This window comes from Rhea americana, unplaced genomic scaffold (assembly GCF_003343005.1).
Source record: "Rhea americana isolate MKP2758 unplaced genomic scaffold, rheAme1 scaffold_105, whole genome shotgun sequence".
Taxonomy (NCBI): Eukaryota; Metazoa; Chordata; class Aves; order Rheiformes; family Rheidae; genus Rhea; species Rhea americana.
Window position 1 is genome coordinate 436,037 of NW_028185095.1, and position 23,739 is coordinate 459,775.

Genomic DNA, 23,739 nt, shown 5'->3' on the forward strand with positions numbered 1-23,739 from the left:
CAAACAACAACAACAAAAATTCCCCAGACCAAGAAGGCTATCTGTGGGGGTCAACTGGGTGTTTACAGAGACTTTTTTYCAAGGTTTATTTTTCTAGATATGTTTTTAAAGCACATGCAATATTTAGAAATATTCTCTGGCTTCAAGTCAATGAGACTTATGCTTCTATCCCCCCACATCCTTTAGGTTGTCTTGAAACAGCACTTGGAGCTTTGTCATTTCCTAGGTATTTTTAGAATAAATATTTTGGTTTTGCTGTCAATCTTCAGCTTTTTCACTTGGAAAGTGATTAAGTATAACCTTAGCCTTCAGTCCCACAACCTCTTGTGCACACTGGCAGATCTGAGTTTTTAGGGTTTATTTCTCATCTTGCATTAGGCAAAATTTCTATTTGTAAATGCATATTAGAATGTTGATTCATTGAAGCTATTACATTTCCAATGTAAAGAAAATGAAACCCTATGTTACTGATTTACCAAAACTGGTTGTATGAAGACTTTGCAATATATTTTCTTCTCACTTCTATTAGTGTGAGGTGTAACTCCACTGAATCAGAATAATGTGAGAAAGGAAACTCATGCACTACTGTTTGAACCCATTAAAATGTGTCTTCATCAAGCCAATAAGTGAGTGGGAGAGACATTAAGAAGTAAAGCATGGGAGGAAGGACATATGTTAAGACACATTTTGAAAAGGGATAGAGCATTGTTTAGACAGAGAGCTACAAGAAGATGACGCCAGATGGCAAGAGCAAAAGAGGAGAAGGCTTTGGCATCAATAGTGGTGACATTTTGGGAAAGGAAAGGACTGAAGAAGACTGGTGCTACATGAGCAGATAGAGTAGGAAGGGGAATAGAGAGAAAGAGCACAGATTTATGAGATAGTCTGGAGAGACTCCAAGACGAGTTCTAAAGCTAGGAGGTCAGTTTGTACCTGGATACTGAGTATTTCAGGAAACACTCCTGAGCTTGTACTTACTCATGTGTATGGATGGGAGTAGAACTGATAACATAGGTCTACCTGTTCATAGAATGCGATTTTTTTTTCTTTTGAAACCTAAATATAGACACTTTGTATTGCTATTGTTTAAATATATCAGCTACTGAACTCTGAAATCAACAGAAATAAGTATGTTTATATCTTCAAAGCATAACAACAAAGCATAGTTGGTAGGGTTTTGTTTTATTAGTTTCTGAATAATAAAACATTCTTTTCCAATTTAAACGGAGCAATGGTTGCTTTCTGCTAATGTGTTGTACTAGAACTAGATGCAGAATTTTGAATTTGATTTAGCCTGGGTGCTCAATTTGAGTTCATGAATTATAGAATAGAAATAGAAAATGACTATTGAGATTTTGGTTTGAAAAAAAAAAGCTGGAAATCTTGAGGTTAAAATTTAAGCATCTGACAGTTAACAGRTAGTAACAAGAAGATGCAGTATAGGAGTATCAGGAAGAAAATTAATCGGAAACATGATCGATGCAGGGAAAAAAAGAAGAAACTGCAAGTAAATGATATTCAGGCAGGAAGATTTGGGTTTCTGGACTTGATCATGAGGTTTTCAGCAGTGTTACTCCATTCATTTTAATCGAGTTACTCCCTGTTTAACAGGATGTCTGATCAGTCTCATATACTATCCAATTTGTGCATGCAACCTATTTTGTTGATCATTTTGTTTTTTTCCAAATTTTCTTTAGCAGTAACCTAAAATATATACATTTTACAAAATACAACCTTTTGGTTTTCCCTCGTTCATTTTATTGATGATATAGCTGGCACTGAGGAAAAAGAACTAGTCTGAAACAGCTTCACGCGACGTGGGGAAACGTAGCAGTTTGCTGCAAGCTACCGCGCTGTTTGTTCTCCCTGGCTAAATGACGTGATACACTAGGTCTTCATCAGAGGAGTGGTGAATAAAAGAAGATTTATGTTCAAATCACATGCTTTAAATATTTCTGCTAAGTGCTAGTTTGCTCTTTGGTGTTTAGCCTGAAATTTAAAGCACTGAGGATTAAAAGGATTACAACATAATCTTAAATAATCCTAAGTGTCATTTACAGAGAGATGGTTGTAATAACTAAATAAAACCATGTTAAGGGATGGCAGTGTTGTCAGTCAGCAGCTGGAACAGAAATGGTGCCTATGTCACTCTGTCACTCTCCTCTTTCTTTTATTTAATTCAGTTTTATATCGAATAGGTGGATTTTGATGCGAGTTACAAATGAAGAAAATAATAATACGATGCTCGCTTTGCGGGCAGTACTAATCTGTTGGCTGAGGCATTGGTAACTAGATCAGTTTACAGATTTTCTCAATACTCAGTATTTTCTGCTTCTAGTAAACTTTTCATTTGGAGTTTAATCTTTCTCCTGCTTTACTCGTCCTTACTTGTAAGTCAAGCAGCCGTTTTTAATTTCATATTCTGCCAAGATGGTGTGGAAGACGTTCTTCTGATCTGTGGCTGCACAATTCAGAAGCTTCATTGGCACAAAATCTCGTGGCTGCAGAGTACTTCCTTTTTAGGAAGGTTTGGAAAGATTTCTTTTGCATGATTCTAAAAAGAAAAGGAATTAAAAAAAAAAAAAGGCGCAGAGCGAGCAGGGAGGAGGGGGGGAGAGTAGGTCACCAGCAGCATGCTTGTGAATGGGTGAAGCAGATTTGTTGCCTTAATAGCACTATTCATTCAACTATCATGCTTTTTTATTACTATTTCTTAAGTGATTTTTTTTTCCTCCCTTTGCCAAGTTCAGCAGGTTTCCAGTGCGGAATCCCTGGAGCCTGATGCTCTGGCTCTTGCCACACTTCTAGTGTCATGCTGTTTTTTATCTCAGTACATGGCAGCCATTTGGGGTTACTCACTCATACACGAATAAGAATTGTAGATGTATTTTTGTGTCTCCTTATGAGATACTTGGTGCTCCAACAGTGTGACAATTGAAAGTACAACTGTACCTACACCTAACGTGGAAGAACTTACTTTGCTGAAATTTCATACGTGCTGCATATATTTCAAAACATTTACGATGCTGATACATGGCAACTTCCGCGCCCGTGAAGTTTCTCAAGCTTCAAAAGCRTAATCTGAATGACAAGCTCTTTTGTTCTGTATACTGTGGGATCGCTATAGGATCTGGATGCCTCCCAAAGGCGGTTTGTCTCGCTGCCTTTTGCCATGGGAAGGCCATTTTCTTTTTCACAGTCTCCCTAGAGGAAGCACTGAGTGTGCCATGCGGAGTGTTTTGGAAATGTCAGAGGTATTTGGRTTTCTTTTCACGCTTTCAAATGGAAAGGTTGCACTAGGGAGGCGAGTCTGAGAGAGAGCTTGCGCTCGGATGGAGGTGGAGCTTGTGGTAGTCCTTGYGGTCAGCTGGAGTTTGGTCCGTACCCTGAGCTGGCCCRGAGAAAGTTTTGTGTCTTTAGACTTTGAGCACTTCTGACTGCAGTTAGTGCACCAACTWTTACTGGCTTTGAATTAGGTCTACRTTAGACTGACCTGCTCATATATTAAAATCTGAATAGCATTTCGTTTGCTTCTGGAGGTTACCGCGATGTTTTTGGTTTAATTTCTTTTCCAGGGACCTGAATTTATCCTTACTTCATTTAAAGACACAGCCACATCACTCAATTTTTAGATGGTGTCAGCAAGAGATGCTCTAAATAATAAACTCGTAATTAGTTTAAAGTAGGCACAAGAAACGGTCTTCACCATCATCCTCTCAGAGTTGTTCAAGTTGGTATTTTCAGGCGAGTGAACCTCTCCTGCCGGTAGAGCGAGAGCTCCTGAACAGGGCAGAGCGGACTGGTCTTTGTACTGTTTCAGATGTTCCCGTTGTCTTTTCAYTGACCTTACCGCTAAGTCACGGCCAAAACGCTCAGTAAAACCGAAGGGATGGATGCGTGCAAACTCCTGACCCCTCCGGCTATCAGCTGTTTTCTTTGGTGACCGAATACAATAAGAACTGTGAATGCATTTATTTTATTGAACTTGTCTTTGTTTTTAATTTTTTACATTTTTGAAAGCCAACTAATACTTCCTGTGCTTGATAAATCTGCATCGAAAAAGCATAATCACAGCTGTGGATAGTGAATACTTTCTATATACAATTTTCTACTGAATGCAGTTTTCTGGAAGCTGTCTCTTATTCTACTTTCACAATTTTGTAACTGTGTGGACACTTTTGAAATAACTTCTGATTTGCAGCTGTTGAAAAACAGACCGTTTTATTAATATTTTTTAATTGTCCTTTTCTCTTTCCGCTTCTTTTAAACCAAAAGTCACAAAMGAAACCATGTTGTTTCATTGCAAACCACAAATTGCGATGGAGAGAGATGCATTTCGGTAGTCCCTTGTCGGCACTGCTTGAACCGTAGCTTACCTTCATACTTAATGAGCATACAAACCGTAAAGCCTTAGATTTCCTACATAGACGAACAGGAGAAAAACTGAAACAATGTAGGGATATTTTATATGTGTGTGTGTGTATATATATATATATATATATATATATATATATATTTGATATGTATGAAAATGTTTGTACTTTGTTTCATAGAGTATTTGAGAAAATAGACAATGTTTTAGCAGGGAGCAGAGTGGGAAGAAACTGTTTTTGAGAATTGTGTTTCGTAAAGAGCTTGGGAAACTACGTCTTGAGCCTCCCTAAAGAGGTGGTTTCAAGGAACAGGCCACTGTGCAACCTCGTTCATGAAACTGGCAGGTTGAGCAGATCATAATCTTGTAGCAGCTWTATCTTGCTAATATATTTTTCTTGCTTTCTGTTGCTCTTGAATCTAGTTTGGGATAAGACTTTCACTGGTTTCAGCAAAGACTTTGTGTGTTTTATGTACAAAATCAGTAAAGCTTCTTTGGCTTTCTGCTACTGAAATCTTATTTTTAATTTAAAAAATCCCATTCAGCAAATTTATTTTTGTTACTGTTGCTACTGTTCAGAAATTTTGAAGGCCACTTCTGATATGCAACTTCTTGTCATAACTGCCTACTTCAAGTAAGAGCCAAAATTCTCAGTAAAACTTTGGTTAATTTTTCGTTAAATGCCTTCTTTGGGGGACAGTTCCCTTCCTCTGATCACCGTCCGACCRAAAACGGACTTCGCTGTATTGAGAACGACCAACTCGCACTCAGCGCGATCAGCCGGCGGCGGGAGGCGCCGCTCGCCCCAAAAGCGTGGGGATGGTTTTGGCTACGCTCTGGCTTTCCCTGAAAAAAGGGAAAACAGGGGTGTCCGCCGGGAAGCTCCTTCTCCCCTGCGCGGGAGCGAGTGGGCGCCCTGGCAGGGCAGTAAGAGGTGGTTATGGAAGGGGCAGCGCTCTCGGCGCCGCGAGCCGGACCCGCAGCGGGCCAACCCCGGGAAAAACCGGCTCCTATAAACGCGTGGCCACCGGGGCTCAGTGRGGTCCTGAGAGCCCAGAAATCAAAACGCAAAGGCAAAGTGTTTTTTTTTTTTTTTTGTAAATCAACTTGGTCTGCAGAGAGAAAAAGCTCGTGCGCGCTGGGTCTGAGGCTGTGCACGTGTAAACGCCTGTCTGCCGAGAGCGATCGCGGTGGGAGCTCAGCGCGCTGCTTCCGGAGGTGGCCGTCGGAGGGACGCCGGCGCTGGTACGCGAGCGACTTCGGGGGCGCGAGCGCCGGGGCGTGCTCGTACGCGCGTGCTGCTTCAGAAATTGTGCGACTCACTTAGCTTTTGACAGCTACGCTGCAGCTTTCACAACTGCAGATGTTATTTGTCCATCAGAAAAGAAAATATTTATTTCGAGCCACAGGCATTTTCTGCGTTGCAAAAATAAAACATTACAGCAGTTAATGCTTCGTGTGCATGTGAAATAATTTTGTCGGGACAGAGGTGCCAAAGAGCAGAAGAGTCTGAGCAGAAAAGCGGCTGCGGAGCAGGAGAGCCACCGGTTGCCTTGGCTTACCCCGCGCCCTCCAAAACCCCGGCTGGGGCCGCTGGCCCCTCGCAGAAGCAAATTAGTAACTTTTTTTTCCCACATTTTTCTGCATTATTCATAAACATATTGCTGCCATCTCGTGSGCGGCGCGGCCGCCGGAGGCTCCCGCGCGTTTTCCCGGGCCGTCCGCGGCGGACGAGGCTCCCGCGCGTGCCCCGCACCTCCGGGATGCGTTTCGAAGGAAGGTTTTTCATCCCGGCTTATCGTGTGCAGCGGGAGCCAGGAGCGGTTTTTGAGCGTGGTTTGTTTTTTCCCGTGGAAAGCGGTTCCTAGCAGGCCTAGCCGAACGGTGCGTCCTCTTAACGCTTGTTTTAGCTGGCCGCTAAATGAGGTAWTGTCTGATTTGGAAAGGAGCGCTGCTGTTGTAAACCTGTAATCTCTAAATTATGCATGCAGTAGTGGTTTTATATTTTAAAACAGCGATTATCAACGAGCAGCACTGATGGTGAAATGGCAAACAGCTTCCTACGGGCGGCTTGGTTCCCAGATAAAGAACGTAAGGAGAATTACTGCTACAGATATCCTGTTTTGTGACCCTGGTGGAGCCTGTGGTGCTCTGGTGTGGGGCCTCGGTGCTGCGTTTTGTGTACCTCTAAGATGGGCAAATGGTATTTTCACAGACCTTAGCAATCAAGAGTGGAAAGGGATTGCAGAAATGCAACAGGAGCATGTATTTTCCCGTTCTTTGATACTTAATATTTAGGTTTTTGCAATTCTCCTGAGTGAAAACAGCTAAATTAATTTAAAAGCATTACAATTTTTGCAGACCTCTTAGACTAAGTTAATATTTAAAAAAAATTGTCTCGATATRTGCTCAAACATTGCACATGTTCCCTTAATTTATCAAAACTCTTGAAAAACAAAGAGAAAAAGGAAGGCCTAAGTGAGCTCACTCAGAGATAATCAGACCTGACGTGTTCACGTGTTTGGCGCTGGTATTTCGGTGTTCAGCCCCGACGTTTTTCAGGATCTTGGCTAAGTCGCTTTACTCCGGGTTTGCGCCGCTCTTTAACGGGCGAGGCGGATGCTCCCTCGGAAGGCGGCGCGTCCCGCTCGCGTGCAGAGCGTGCCTGCCGGGCAAAGCGCGCCCGGACGCTGCGGCGGCCCTCGGGCGTTCGTGGCCGAGGGGTTCCCTTTGCGGGAAGGGTGGGTTTGGGACGTGCCAAGGTGTTAAGCGGACCGTAGCCGGCGACTTGAACGCCGGGGGAGAAATGCAAATAGCGACCTGCCCGCTCTCCTCTAGAAGACGCGTCGCTCTGCTTGCAGCGGCACGGTGGTTCCTAGACTGTGGTTCACCGCCGACTGGAAGGAGGAGGCTTTTGGAAACGCCGATGCAACCCTGGTCAGCCTGAGAAGACGTTTCAGGTAGYTCCCAGGTGGTACCAAGGGAAGGAAAGCCTAGCAGAACGTTTTCCACTTGGACCCTTGGTTTTGAAACCTCCTCCTCAAAGTTCTCTCTTTTTTTGGACGTACCTCCAACTGAGCCCATTTATAGTGTCTTTCTATGGAGTTATTACAAATYTGAATTTGGGTCTAGGGGCTGGACTGATTGAATTTTGGTATATTTTGTAAACAATTTAATATTTTAAAAAAATTTTCATTCCCTTTTCCCTGATTTAGGATGTAAAAAATTCCTAGGCAATTTAATGTTGACATCTTTGCRGTTGCTGACCAGAAATCATGTAACCTGGAAGAAAAGTGGTTTGAGATATAATATTTCTTAAAATAAAAAATGTTTCCCCAATTGATTCATCATGGGGAAAGAAAGATGATCTAAGAAGCTTCTGGTATACTATATGGAAATATAATGTGGACACCGATCAGTAACTTTTTTTTTTTCCCCTTGACTATCCTGAGCAAATATTTTCTTTGGCCTACAAAGTTGCAAAGAGGAGATATGACTGGCTCATCACTTCTTTAAAAACTGAGTATCTAACTTAGATTATTTTAATACCTAAAATCCACAGCACATTACTTGACATCCCTTTACTATGTTTTTCTGATCATAGTCATGATTGTTAMAAATATGTTGCTGTTTAAGATACTGACATATTTGAAATTTGGAAGGTGATTAGGGGGGTCCCCTATGTCAGAGTTTGTGGGTAAACTCTTACAGATTGAGGCTCAGAATAATTTTTCAGGATGGAAAGTGCGCATTTGTACAAGTGCATGTTAAAATTTATGAAACAGGGAACCAATTACCACAATTCCATAAAGTAAGAGAATTATTATTATTTTCTATTATTTGTACATAGTCATCACTAGGTGGAGGCATACTTTACATATTCTGTTAAACGTGTCATCTATTATGGGCTGAGATGAACTGCATCGATACTACCTAGTTCAGTGAATGATTTGTGTTTTTTTTTTTTTCCCAACTGTCTGAAATAACCTGTTACCACCAAATGCTGAACTCAGCCAGGGTGAGCAGACTTGCACTTCAGCCCCTTTCAATGCTGAAAAAACTATGAAAAATAGCTCCTTATTTTAACCCTGGTCTGTGCTGAGATCTTGAATTAAATCAGGAGCAAGCAGATGCTTCACGCGTGCTGAAGTTGAGAGGAGACGCGATCCCGAGTGTCACGGAGCGAGAACAGCCAGTGTCTACCCATTCCCATACCACATCCTGGAGAATTTAATTTTAAATCGAAGTAGAATGGATTAAATTTTTTTTTTTTTTTTTGCCTTTATTTTCCGCTGCGGTAGCAGTGCCCATTCGCAGCCCTGCGTGTCCTCGCGGATACGCGGGTGGGCGTGGAAACTGCCTCAAGCCTCGTCCCCTGCTCCATCCTGGCCAAACTGCCTGTATCCCCCCTTCCTTGGAGACAGCTGCCCAACCGTGATAAAGGAGCTGAAATACGCTCCTCTTGGTTGGTTGGTTGTTGGTTTTTGTTTCTTTTTTTTTTTTTTTTTTTTTTTTTTTGGTAGTGGTTTGGAATCACACTTTTATTAATTATATTCAAAATCTAAAATTGAATAAGCACTTTGTTCAGCGCTAAGAGACTCACCAACCAGTGTTTTAGAAGGGAAGTCCAGCAATTTATCAGCCTGTAGAAAATAACTATAGCAATATTTTGAAATACATTGGTTATAATTTTGGTTTAAYTTATAGAGTATAAATCATCAACTTTGATTCTTCTGCTACAATACACACACAGATACATATCTCTCTMTATATATCTATATTTTAACTAAGGCTCTTGAATAAGAGTCCCGCAAACCAAGCTGTTTCTCCTGGGAAATTCCGTAGTGGTATGTTACTGGCATTTGAAAAAAAAGTACATCTTCTGAGAAAAGGCAGGAAAATTCTGTCAGTCAGACTGGTGGGAATTCTCAAGTTTGGAAATACCAGTTCTGCTGGAAAACAATGGCAGCGCRATGCAGCGAGCGGCGTAGCTGAGTGCAAAGGATCGTGTCTTCAGCATTGTACGCGTTTCCTTCTTTTTTTYGATGTCATTCTGGAAACAAGAATTTTACATAGTCATGAAAAAGTGCAAAGTAAGGAATAAGAGCGAGTAATGTCTGTTGGAAAGTAACATAGACTTTACCAGTGTAGAAAAGTGTGAAGAAATATAGTAAAATTGAGTGTAAACAAAGAAATGGGGAAAATAAATGTGGGAGTGAAGAACCATGTACAGGGAGTAGGAAGAAAGTAATCCAATAGTAGAAGATCAAAGGAAGTGAAGCCAATTTTTTCAAATATTCGGTAATAACATTGATGTAGTAAGGTAAAAGATCTGAACAAAGGGTCAGAATATCACAAATGTGCAAGCAGCAAAAAAAAATATATATATATATATATATATCAATTAAATTTTGTTTTTTTTTTTTTTTTTTTTTTAGGATCAATTATTTTCCCCATCTCCTGGTATTTCCGGACACCTTTATAATTACTGCTATTATGTTTGCTGCCTCTCGTGCACAGGCGCTGCCTCCCTCTCCCCGCCGCGGGCGACGCTCCTGCGCTCGCGCAGATTTGAGGGGGCAGTACCGTCGCGGGGCTGCTTTGCAAGATGCTCGCTTCCCCCCGCGGAGAGCGGCGTTGCCAGGACTCTTCAGGGGACTCGCTGCCAGCGAGCCTGAAAAGCTCGCGGAGGAGTGGGAGAAGATTTGCATGCTGCCCAAGTAGGGCCAGCTTTGAACACCGAATAGCGCGTCTCTGAGTAAAGAACGACACTGAAATGGTCGCAGCTTTTGTACAGTWGATGCTGGACTGTGTCAAGCTATTAGGGTCTGACCCTTATTCCCCCCCCCCAGCACGATGCACCGTTTTTTTCCTTTTATTTTTTTTTAAATTCAGATGGAGATTTCTYTTTTACCTGTACATTTCCCTCTAATTTTACCTTTCTCTAGTCTTTTTTTTCTTTCCCTTTTACCCTCTATTTTACATTTTTGTGTGTTAATAAGATATTTCGAGTCATTTTTCTCCTGTTCTCRATGTGATGACAGTGTATCCTGATGGAAAGATAATAATGCCCAAGGAGGTTTTCTTTTATGAATTCTGCTGGTGTTTCTTTCACATGCACAAATATATCATCTTGACTTCTAGCTCTGGGTCATTTCATTGCTCTTGTATGTCTTGCTATGAGATGTTTCCTGTAATTAAAAGATTAGGTTAAATAGATTATTTGTGCTGCCCTGTCCACATAAATGTTCTGTTTCTATGCCTCTAGATACTGGCTTTTGTATTTTAAGGCAATGTTGTGGTGCACGAAGTTGCATCATGTCGGCTTTGTCTTTAAGCTGCTGACTTGTTGGTAGCAGAAGTGCTCAGATGAGACATCCCCTGCCACAGCTTTGAGAGGTCAGCGCGTTAGCAGGTGCCGATAAGACGGAGTTCTAAACWAGTGTTTTAATTGCTTCTAAAGTATTTAATTAATGGGTTAGTGGACTTTTTTTTTGAGAAGTGGTGAGTGAGGAGACATCATAAAAGTGTTTAATGTTTGTATCTAGGGAATGCCCTACYACTCCCCTGTAATTTAAGGTGTTTGCTAATAGAGAACAAACTTAACTCTTGTGTAGCGAGCAATGTTAGACAATTACGAGACTGTGCAGCGCTTGGGACGTGTACTGTGATGTTTTTGCATTTATAGTCCGGCTTGTCTGGAGAGCATCCTGAAGGCAGGTTCCTCGCAGGAGACGTTACCGTCCTTATTACTAACGGCAGAAGTGTGCAGCTTGCAGGCGCTCGGCCAAAGCCTCTAAAATGTTGTTCTCACTGTGGACGTTTGGAACCGTAACTGAGGTGCTGAAGCAAATTCACTGTACTCAACTACCTGGGTGACTGAGGTTTATGGGGATGGGGAAAAGAGAGCAAAACAGTTCTGTGTCTGAGCTACGTCTGACTTCATTCAATTCCTTCCTAACTCTCGCGGCGGTCGGGCGCGGGGCTGCGGCGTTGCTCATCCCTGCTCCGTCAAGGCACGTTCCRGGGTGAAACGCGGCGAGTTTAGAAACGTGGAAACGGTTGAGGAAACCGACTCTATTTGTTGCTGCAGTTCGACAGACCTTTGATCCGAGGTGCTCTAGCACGCCGGGCTGTTCCGCTTGAGCCGCCTTCCGCCGCTCTTAGTGTGGTAATAGCCTCGCTAGCAGCTCGTGTGAATTAATTTTGTCGTATTAGGAGGGAGAAGTTGCAGCATCGCGGGACCAGGGAGCGCGGTATCGACTGCCTCGGGTAACTGGCCGGCAGATTCACTGACGGGAGCTCGCGTGAGCAGCGTAATCCTGTTATTTTGGAGCATCACTTCTAATTAAAAAGGCATACTATTAGAATAATAAAAACGTACTTATATAGCGTCCAGACCTCTTGGCTACTCACAAAATATAACTGAAAACATACCAGTTGTGGTAGAAACATTGTTTTATAAATCCTCTGAGCTAAATAAAGGAAAAGATTATAATATACTGATTACYACCTAAGAAGGAAACAAAATTTTTCCTTAAATGTGGTTGGTCCTGAAGCGGTAAAAAAACCCAACTACTTCTAGAGTTTCTTCTTGTTACTTGGAGATTTGAACTCATACAGATCTATGGAAAATATGTAGTACAGAGGGCAAAACATTTTTCAGCACAAGGACTGAATCTTTCAGAAGTGTATCATATGAGTGTTACTTCTCCTATTTTTGTTTTTTTAAAAAAGCTCTTAGTTCTACCTATGTTCTTCCTTCACACACTGTCTTTCTTCATTTACTTATTATCTGCAAACCTTTTATGATGAGTATGTAATGTGTCCATTTATTATCTTTAAGGATGGTTAATGCACTAGGCTAGGCTTGAAGTGATCCACGTTTTCTTTCCGGCTCTGTAATACGTAGAGAAGAATGTGCTTATAGTCAGTCAAGGTAAAATAATTGGAAATGGGAATAATAATATAGCAATGGCTGATGCGTTTGTCAGCTCAGCTGCAATGTTTTTGGTTTTCTGTTTGACTCACTGAACAAGTACGTGGCATGTAGAGTAAAGCTGTCCTTTCCGTGAATTTGGTGTATGCAAAACTGATAATACAATTATTTTAAACATAGGTTATATTTAACTGTGTAATGAAAAAATCAGAAGCACCTCTGCCTCTGAAAAAATGCAGTTTAATTGTTGAGTTTTTGGTTCTGTTTGGTTTTTAGTCACTTAGAGAGCGACTGTGCCAATCTGAGCGAGGCATACAGTAACTTCGTTTGGGTAAACTCTCACTTCGTTACTTTTTGTTTGTAAATGCAGTTAACAAGCTCTTTTGTACTTCTTTGAGTGTTAATTGCTGTAAACAAAGTCTGCATTTTATCTAATCCCACTGAAGCTTGTTAAAATTAGAGATGTGCCAAATTATTCCAAAGCAGGTTGTAAAGTAAGTGAACCATTAGATCCACTGGCTCGCAAATAGCATGTACAATGTGTGTTCTGTTCGCTTGTTTTTCAGTCAGAACTTTCAAATCACCTTTTTTTTTGCATTTTTAATATTGTATTTAGTTAATCTGTATAGCACAAGTGTATTACAAGCAGCAGAGCTGAGCAGTGTTGAGCATGGCTGGAACTACTTCCAGAAAAGCCCAGATAGATGCTCATAACTCTACCTGCTAGTCAGCTCTTGGTTAATTTTTATATCCAGTGTTATCGGTTTCACCTGGATGTTTGTTTCTTAGTATTTTCTCTTTGTGAGAATTGCAAAACTAGTTATTATCTCAGGTTGGATTGTGTTATTTTAGCTAGGGGAATCTAATATATAAGGCATCGTGGTAGCCTTGGCTAAATGACAAAGGCATAGAACGAGTGCGAAGGTGTTGCTTCCATTAAAAAGTTGCCTGAAACTTAGAAATGATAGCCCATCCTCAACTGCCTTAGCCTGTTAGCTAGCTCTGACACCGTAATCTGTAAAAATCCCGTTCTCCCGGGGCTTCTGGGGTTTTGTCTTTATCTGGTGATTCCTCCTTGTCTTTTGGAAACGACCTTTTCTGTCTGCTGCTGACTCTGGGGACCATGAGAGCTTTGCTCCTGGGCTGGTACAACTTACCTGCAGAAAATCTCGTTTACCAATACAGTTAAGTTACTGTCTCTGCACAGGAAACACAAAAACCTACATCTTTCCTGCGAGTCTGATCCCCCTTCTGACTTGAATATCAGTCGGTTTTCCCCAAGTCTTCTCCCAGGCACTTCCTTGTGGACACAAACTCACCACGAGTGCAGTAGAGCCAGGAGAAGGATTCTGCGCTGAAGTGTGCTCACCATGCTACAGTACAACTCGCCTCACCTAATTTCCATGTGGATAGCCGTGATGGAGAGGGGGTCAGTATGGATCTCAAGCAACAGATCCAGAGTTAGTGCTTTCGCAGTTAGTCTTTGCTGTGTGCTGTGCTGTCAGTGCTACTCTTCCCTAAGCACTTTGAAGCGGGACATGTCTTCCCTTTTCTTATACTTTGCTCGTATGGGCAAAGTCTATGTATTCCTTCTGTGAGTGCATAGTGTCTAACACTGAGATACACAATTAAGGCTCTTAGGATTCATAGTAATACAAATTATATAGAAAAGAGTATTTCTGCAGTATTTTCAAGCTTTCTTCAAAGTTGCAAGCGATGACCAGAGGCAGATAATCTATAATTGCTATGAGATCTGGTAAAATGTGCAATACTGCAATTACCACTAAACAGAAGTTTGATTCTTAAGTAGTAAGTGTTGTTTCATGCAAAAATGTTATATGCATCTAGCGGGAGGATATACCGCTGCCCTCAAGACCAAGAAAATTGTGTCTAAAGAGATAACTAGTGATCAATGTTTCCTGGACCTTGGGAACTGGTTGGCCAGATCCACAAAAGCATTTAGGTACCTGATTAGGAATTGAATTCCTAAATAACCTTATGGACTGTTAGTGACTTTAGCTTAATGTGTATGGTTTTCTTCCAGGCAAAAATGTCTTATGGACCAGTGTTTTATCAGTCAAAGCTCAGATAATCTGRTGATGCACATTATACAAAACAGATCTGAAAAGTCAGTACATATAGATGTTTCTCCATCTTATCTTTCATAATTCTCTGTTTTTTGTAGCTGCCAGCACCATAGTATCTAATCTTTCTAGCAAACAGGTGGCTCTTGCAGCATGCTTTACAATCAGTCAGACTTTGGCTCAGTCTAATTTGCTTAATCATATTAATTAATTACTTTTGTAAATGTCAGAAAAGTTCAGTGCACATTTTACTTTTTAAAAAGATCTTCAAAAGATCTTTCTAGTAAATATGTAACTTTCAAATATCTACAGTATTCTCACTGAAATTGCAGAGCATCGTTACTCAGATTATTCAGTACAAGTAAGCTATTCAGCTTCTTTTAAATTGACTTAAATTTCTGTGAATTTATTTCTTATTTTCCCAACTGTTTAATCAGGTGAGGCCAACCTATTTCAGCCTATGACCTTTTCTAATTAGTCACCTCTGTTATTTGGTGACACAACGTGTGATTGTTGCAGTCAACATACTCCCTGATTGGAGGATGTTATATTTCAGTGGCAGATAAAAACTATAGAATAGAAATGATCTCATTTTTGCACAAATGCCTTTTGTTTATGCATTGGAATTGACTGCTGAACAATGTTTCTTCAAGTATTAGCAACCCTAATTGAGCAATCCTCAACTTGCGRGCAGGAAATTAAAAAAGTTGCATACCTCCCAAAGGTGCAACTGACGTTTGTGTTGTGAACAGTCTTTCCATACCAGTGCTATTTGTTAATAAAAGTGGTTGCATTATAGTCTTGACTTAATTTGTAATACTAATGAGAGGTTGTGAATGTTCACAGTATAAAAGTTATAATTTTGCACAGTACTGTTTGCTCCTTTGATATACCTGTATTTGGATGACGTGCAGTTGCCTAGTAAGAAATCCTGAGAGTTCAAAGCCTAAGTGGTGGCTTCAATGACAGTTATGAAAATAAGAATCCTGACACCGTTTAGAGGTCCATAGTCACTGAACTGCAGCAAGTCTAGGTGRAATGAAGGAAAACGAATGTTGTTACCCCAAGAAACCTTGGGGGAATCACTTCAAATAAAGCCTAATTGACTAACAAATCTACAAATGGAGCCTTTCCGTACATTTGACCATTTTGTGCGCTTATCATAATTTTTCTGCTGACACATTTTCTGACTAATGGCATCTGATGTGTTCAGTCTCCTCTGCCAATCTGAGTGTAGACAGCATGCTGCAGATGTGCACTGCAAGATCGCTGTCCTGCAGCAATAAGTCCTTCTGTTCCCATCTGTAACAACATTTTACTTTGAATAGATGGTTTTCCTTACTAAGAATTTATCTTTTCTTCCGTCATTATACTTAATCCGGAAGTATTAGATTCTCAAACTAAAAAAAAATTGTTCTGCCACCTAACATGTTCAGGTAGCTCATTAGCTCTCCTCTTGATTCAAGATCAAGCGGACAACAAGAAGCAAATGTATTTAGATAGGCATGTAAGTATGCTGGTCCTTCAGATGGATGACATCTCCAGTCTGCAGTGCCGAAGCCGGGTTGGCAGCTGCCCAACRGAGGCGGCTTTCTGGTTCGTGGGTGGCTGTCCGCCGCAGCAGCTAGCYGCGGTGGTGGCGGCAGTGACGGCACACGCGTGGCAGGTCGTGTGCCCAAGCAGGCACTCGGTGAACGAGGCCTGGAACTGGTGGAGAATTCTCCAGGTGAAAGCTTGTAAAACTGGTCATTCATCGAACCAATGTGTTTTCAAGGAATGTATTTCTTTTTCTACAACATTTTTGTTGGGAAATACTTTACKGGTTCAAGGTGGGAGTTCAGAGTTCGGGAAGGAGAGTGCTCAACAGCAGTTGATAGCATCAAATATATAGCCCAAACATTTTTATCGCAATCAGGTCTAATCCTGTGCTGTGGATGCTGCTGTCTTAGAAGCAGTCTTAAAATACAAGGCCTTAAAGATTTCATTGTTTCATGCGTGCTTGTGCTGCCATGGTGTTTAAGCTGTTTAAGCTTCTAGTCTGCATGGGATCTTCTAATTTTCCAAAGATGTATGGAGATAACAGGCATTATATAGAGAAAAATTAAGCAGAACATGAGCATAAGGGCTTGTTTTAATTGTCTGTGAATTTTCCTTTTTGATTTTGAGAGGTGATTGCGTGTGGCATTTTTACAATGAAATGAAAATGAAGGTTAAACCAAAACATGGCCTTGATCACTTTAAAGTTCAGTAAATCTCACCAGTCCTTTGGTGAGTGTGGGGTAAATTTAAGCTGAAGAAGGCAGATTTTATGTGGATCTGGCCCAATAGATGTTTTTTGGCAGAAACAATAGAAAACATATTACGCTGTGTTTTTATGTTTGTTTCCTCACACTGTGTGGTTTTGTCTGGTTTCTCTGCAAGCAAGGTTCAAGCTGGCGAGCCACTCGCTTTCCTTTTGATTTCTTTGTTGTTCGTTTATTGGAATTTGAGATTGGAAGCAGATATAGTGGATGCAAATCCAAGCGAGCCAAAATGTTTTCAGTCTGCCTGTGCAGCCCTGAAAGCTCAAGTCATTGAATTTTATACAGCAGTGATATTAAGCTAATTCTTCCAACTCTTTTGGAATGTGTATTTCCATTAGGATGGATGTATTCACATAAACTAGTTATTTTAATATTCTTCTGAACTGGAATGCAATTACTCACTCAAATTAGCCTTTTAAAATATTTACTAAAGGGGTTATGACATTCTGATCCTTCAYAAGGGTATGGTCAAAAACTAGAAGTTTATCAAGATTCAAGATGTAAGCACATGAAATGGAGTATAAACACAGGTTATGTATACTCCATCTACATCAATAATATTTTAAAAACCTAATCAGTATAATATTACTTGACAGAATAGCACGAGATAAACTAATATTTTCAGTTCAATTGCATAAAGGCAGTTTAAAAATAGGACTTACTGTTTGATCATACGTTATTTTCCCTATGAAAAAACATGTGGAAACAGTGTAAGAAATGGTAATCCAACATAAAACTACACAAATATATGAACTATCCAAATGCTGTAGGCAAGCAAACATGGCAACCAGTGTAAAGATACACTACTGCTCACTAGCACGTTTTCAGGACCCAATATTATTATAATTTTTTAAAAATATTTAAATATTTTTAATGTCTACAGGCGAGTCCAGGCAGAGCACTGGGGCACCGGTGCCTTTATGTTAGAAGCTGTTTTTCAGCATCTGGCTCCCACCTGCCCCCTTAGTGTAATTACTAAGCATCACAGGATGTTTTGCTCTTCTCCAAAGTCCCAACGGGCGTCCCTCGTGCTCCTCCCAGGGCTCGCCGCGTTCGCTCTTAGGGCCGTATGACTTGGGAGCTTCCGGAGAACTTTCTCGCTCCTGYCAGCCTGTCTCTCCGCCCCGTTTCCAGGCCGTGCAGTTCCCGAGGCTAAACAGCGCTCTCCTGCTGCTCWCACCGCACGATACGAAGTCACTCCCAAGGCTGCATTTTTTAAGACAAAAAGACCATCGTGCACCCCCACTACCCAAGGATCCTTCTTCTCATCTTGAGTGCTGCCCAGCCCCAATTCCTGACTCCTGTCTCCAGCCTTCTCAAGATGAGTTCAGGTCAAGTATGCCAGCTAAACGCCATTTCTCTCCAACTTACAGTGTTCGTGCTGGTTGTTCTGGAGACTGAAGCATAACTTTTTTTTACTCTGTTAGGATATTTTCATTAAAGAAAAAAAAAAAGACTATCTTCATAGTTAAGAGCTCCATAGTGCTTTACCCCCTTGAATCTACTTAATTCACTTTTCTTACCCAGATTGCTTGCTGTGAATGAAGAAGTGGAGCCTTTCCTTCTGCTGGAAYGAGATATGAGGATCTCCATGTCTCCGGCTTGAGAGAGGGTTTTTGTAATTTTCAACCCTGTCCTTGGGGGATTTCGTAGGGAAATGCCTGGGACAGGCAGGCTCACGCAGCTACCCTGCAGCATCTCGCTCTCACCCGGAGCTTTCTTTGCATTTTCACCAGGTGCAATGACCTTGTTGTTTCTCAGCGTCGCGGGGGTTTGAGAGCACTCCTTGACATGCACAGGTGCTCGCAGGGAAAAGAACGGTGTCGTACCCATGGCCGTTCCTCTTTGAAGCGTGTTTGCTCGCACCGTGGCCTCCGCCCTGCTCTGCACCGTATTGCCGTGCTTGAACGGTGAGGTAGGAATACTCCTTCCTTGGCTGCCTGAAAGCCACACAGCAGTGGTCATGCTTGGGCAGTCCTGCTGGCTGCWGTGAATTAAATATCTGACTCGGAGAGAGAACTGTGAATGCATGTGCAGTCAACACGTCTCAGACAAAAAAGGCCACAAGTGAATCTTTCTTTTTGGGCTCAGWATAGATTCAACTAGAGATATGCATGCACTGTTTTGCAGGTGCTATTCTTTCTTATTTCGGTTGTTTTCGTTTAACTTAGGGCAATTTAGGGATGTTATATGGATGTTCTTTTACAGAAGGAAACATATAATCCTCAAAAATGATAAAAAAAAAAAAAAAAACTTTCCTGCGCTTACTGTGCTACTGTGCTTAATTTTCCCATATAGATTAATGCATCATGCAAATTGTAAAATTAACATTATTTTCCGAGCAAAAATGGTTTAGATAAAGGGCAGAAACAAAGAAAATGCGTCGAGTACATTAGGATATGAGTGAGTTAAGAGTCTTTGATAGCGGTTACTCTGCTAGTCCAAATAATGACTAATTACCATGGCAATCCTTATGTTCTATGCCATACGGACCCCACCATTCCTACTTAAAAACACTAATGGCAAATATACATTGCAAACAGATGCCATGTGCACATATCATTTGAAAAGGCTTTTAGGAAAACAAGATTGCTGGTCTTTGGATAGAAGTAGAACAATTGCATTTCAGGATGGCAGAGAACCAGTGATTCTCATCCCACGAGAGAGTACCCATATGCGATACCATTGCAGGAGGAGCAGAGGCAGAATGAGAGAGAAAAGTCTGGCTCAGGGCTGAACACAAATCACCCTCTCCAGGTGCAGTCTTTTTGTCACAGCAGCACACCTTGGTCTTAAAATATTAAGACTGAGCAAGCTGAGCTGCTCCTGTTTTGCTTCCAGCTGGTGGTGTTCCTCAGCTGCCTGGGAATAAGTTTTGAATCCCAGCTGTTAGATAGCTCAAGGGTGTCCTTGCCTGAAGGACTGTCTGGAGGAATGACTTTTCAGCACTTTGTACACCCAGAAATGAATATCCCTCTGCTTGTTTTGAGCTAACTTCTGCTCTGTGCAGCCCACTTGTCTCTGGCTAGACTGTCGGGGGTTTCTGCCAGCTCGGTTTAACTTACGGTAGCTCTGAAATAAAAAAAATGAAAACTACACATTTGTAATCCAGGGGCTGGTGCAGCTGCACTGTGAATAGGGAGGAAGGGACTCTGCACCTACACAGCTGCCACCCTGTTGCATCTCTGGGGAGGTGCTGCACCGAGGAGAGCTCCTGGGAGGGGTGCAGGGGTGCAGCCACCCAGTAAACCCCCACCTGTATTGTCTCAGGCTCTTCCAAAGGCATGGTGGAAAACTTTGACTTCAGTAACATCAATTTAGACGAGAAAATRGGCCCATAGAAAGTAGGTATCTTTTGAATTACAAAGGGTCAGTAATTTGGAAATGTGTAGTTAAATTTTGGTAAACACTACACACTTGTACTTGCCAGAACCCCATGCTGGGAAAAAAAAAAAAAAGAAAAAAAAGGAAAGGAGAAAAAATTGAATTTGAACTTGGAAATGTTTACTCCGCTTCGTATAATGTTCTGAGCTAATCATCACCTTGCATGAAATGAAAACAGAGGTCTTTTTAGACTTGATCCTAGAGATCAGGAGTTTTGCTCTGTAGAGTCTGTGTAAATGCTCAGCCTACTGAGAAATTACCAGTATGTGCAGCCTCTCCTACTGCACAGCTTATCTGTGCTTCTGGCAGGAGCAGTTTGTACCAGGAATAGTCAAGGCTGCAGGCACAGCTGCTGCCAGTCAAAGTCGAGGGACACATTAGCGTCAGCTCTGCAGTGGTGGCCAGTCTATGCAGCTCTAGAACTTGACACATCATAAGAAAAACATGTCAAAAGAGAATTGATATGTTTGAAAATTGATCTGCAAGCAGCCTTCTACATTTACAAAGTTTCTATCTGACATTTTTACAACACGTTTTCCTGTGTTGTAATTTTAAAGGAATTAAGATATTCTGTTTTATCATCATCCACTTATACAAAAATTCCCTTCTAATATGAAAATGTGTGTCTCAAATACTAGTGAAAGCTATTTCTAGTATGGATTGCCATTGACTATTCTTATGGACGTCAGTTCAGCAGACTGCTAATAAGCAGGTATAACCACTGCAGTATCAAGGGAGGGAAACTATAACCAGTGACCCCATGGCAATTCTTGAAGTGTCACGAGATCTTTATTAATGAGACATGGCCAAGAACTCACTAACTTTAAGAGAGAAAATATACTTTCCTCAGTATGTTTACTCTGTTAAAATATGAAGTTTTCCACGTATTGACCTTGGAAGGAAGGAGGGCCTACCATAACCCAGTAATTATTCAACTATATATCTTTAGGGTATCAAAATATTTTAAAATCTGATCTTACATTTCTYGCAGCTAGCTAGCCCTCTGTCTTGCACATTAGTCCTACGTTTTTATTGCTTTTTACTGCTGCGCTGCCAGGCCCCTCAGAATCATGCTTACGCTACACATTCCTCCAGACGTTCTTTCACACTTCATAAGGCTCTGAACTATCATTAATTAGGAGACATTTCCTCCTGAAAGTCCTCTATCTCTCTCTGATGGCACGTGAAGATATATAAATGTGTGCGTGTATCTGAGTGTGTATRTATGTGTGTATATATACATATACACACATTTATATGTATATTAGTATATGCATGTGTATGTATATATGCTCAAGTATATATGTATATATTTCAAGTTACTTTTTTATAAGAGTTTCAATGGTGAATATGATACCAATATTTTCAATGTTTCGTGAAGGATTAATCCATATTCCTATTTTTTTCTGTTTTGACTTGTGGGTGGAGGACAAAATCCACTCCTGGATAATTTGCACTGTTAATATCTCTACTGCTTCACTGCATGGAGAAAAACACTTGGTCTCACTGCTTTATGCATAGGCGAAAGCTCAGTGAGGAAAACCTCAGCCTTCTTTTCACAGACCTTGAAGACATTTATCAGTGTTACGTATTCAAACCCTTAGGATTCTTTCTATCTCTCCCCCAGGACATTATGGGAYGTTTTCCATGTATATCTTAGTGGGATTGTTCAGCACCGTATCCATTCCATATACCTCCAACTTCACCTGAAGGGCAAAATCCTTAAGATCTTGACACAATACTGATAAATACATGGAATTATTAAAGTTGCCATCTCAGCAGAATAGGTTTGCTGCTGCCTTTGTTCTCGGGGGAATACATATTTCACCTAGTAGCAAGACACCCAACCGCTGCTACAATCAAAACTCTCTGAAATGCCTTTAAGCTAATCATCTTTGAACATAAGCCTTTGTTGTTAAATCAGGGACCTTCTAGATGCAAGGCACAGAAACCTTTTTTGTTTTTTCTCCACCTTGCACAAAACAGCTTTAAGCCTGTCACTGCTGACAGTAAGGTTCAGTGATCTGTCAACATTCACCCCGGTAAAAACAGTGAGAGAAATCCATGGCTCTGGAGAGTTCAGCAGAGACCAAACAGTATGTTTGCAAAAGAGCATTTTTATATGTTTTCTTGTGACAGCACTGGTTTAACAGAAAATAGTTGGACTGTGCCAAAAAAGGGGGGAAAGGGGAAAAAAGGGAAAAAAAAAAAAAGGAAAAAGACGGTAGTAGTAAGTTAGGCTAGCATGACATGATGGATCTGGGCTATGACAAACAGAATTGGAAAAAAACTTCCCTGGGGACCAACTATACCAGGTTTGCTGAATTGTATTTCTTGATTTCTTACTGTGCAACAGTGCTTTTTAGTGTTAGATTGACTAGGCTTCAGAATATTTTTAAAATTGTACAAATCAAAATCCATGTAGCTTAAAAATGAAAGATGTAAAAGGTTTAGGAGTTTGATGCATTGAAAGGCATTYTGTATTCCCTCATGTGAGTATTAAATGTACACTTTGTCTGTTTGATGAATTTTAAATCTTTGTGGATTGCAACATGCACCACAGCAGTTTAGGGGAGCATAAACCTTGGCTGAAGAAAAGTAGAAAGGATGTGCAGTGTTCGGCTTTCAACCTAAGCTACCATTCACCTATTCTGTTGCACCTAAGCGTTGCRATACATACCTAATCCATTTTACAGAGAACTAAATAAGAGCAGCTAGTGAAAATCAAGAAAATTTCCTCTTGGAACCAGCTAATCCCAATAACATTAAATACAGAGGGATTTTTATCTTGTTTTAATTTTGGTGCAATATAGAAAATGAGGGAAATATTTAAGAAGAACAGAAAGGAGGGAGTAATCAGAATAGTTAGGAATAGTAAATATCTTTATTCAAACCTATTGTCAGGTCAAATAATGGTCTCACCTGGTGACAAAAAATCGTGAGGACAGGAGGCTTGAAAAATAGCATTAGATGGTATTCATCTCAAAATCACTGGTTTCTAAGGAGCTCAACAGAGAATGCTGAGATACCAAGTCAAGAATGCATGAGGTGTTTTGCTGAGATACGTTATCTTTCTCAAATTATTTCTACCTTTTAGTGATCAAAATCTCTTCCTCTATCATAGTAGTTTTTTCCACAACACATGCATAAAATGTTTATGAACATTGCAATCCTAGGAAATGAAGTGATAGTTATGTTATAAAATTTAAATATAATGTATTTTCTGTGCTTAATGGGTATATTTTGGATGAGTATTTCGTAGGTATGTCAAGTGCAAAAGAGTTGACATGAGAAAGGTGCAGCTGAACTGGTGTGAATGATATGGTGAGGATGAAGGAGGGAAGAACAACCCCAGGCCTTTCTRCAAATCTGGATTTGTTCAAATCAAATCAAATTTGGTCCATTTCCTCCCTCGTCCTGAAAGGCTTCCCTTTCTTTCTGCTCTCATATAGAAATGTTTATCATAGTGCCTGGAAACTTGAGTTTCGGGCATCAAATTTCGAAATCTTTGGGGATTTTGAGAAAGAGAGGATGAGTGAGCCCTCAGGCAAAGATCTTGTGATCATGTAGAAGCTTAACAGTAAGCGTGTGGCTGAGCCTGGGTAGAGATTAAATGAGGAGAATGAAGGATTAACTGAAGATGAGAAGAGYTCGTTC

At 40.9% G+C, this 23,739-nt stretch overlaps 1 protein-coding gene across 1 annotated transcript in view; it reads left to right on the forward strand.

The window, feature by feature from the left end:
• Positions 1-23,739, forward strand: part of ARHGAP15 (Rho GTPase activating protein 15) — a 309,324-nt gene that overhangs the window by 44,936 nt on the left and 240,649 nt on the right. The gene's annotated exons all lie outside the window — the stretch shown is intronic.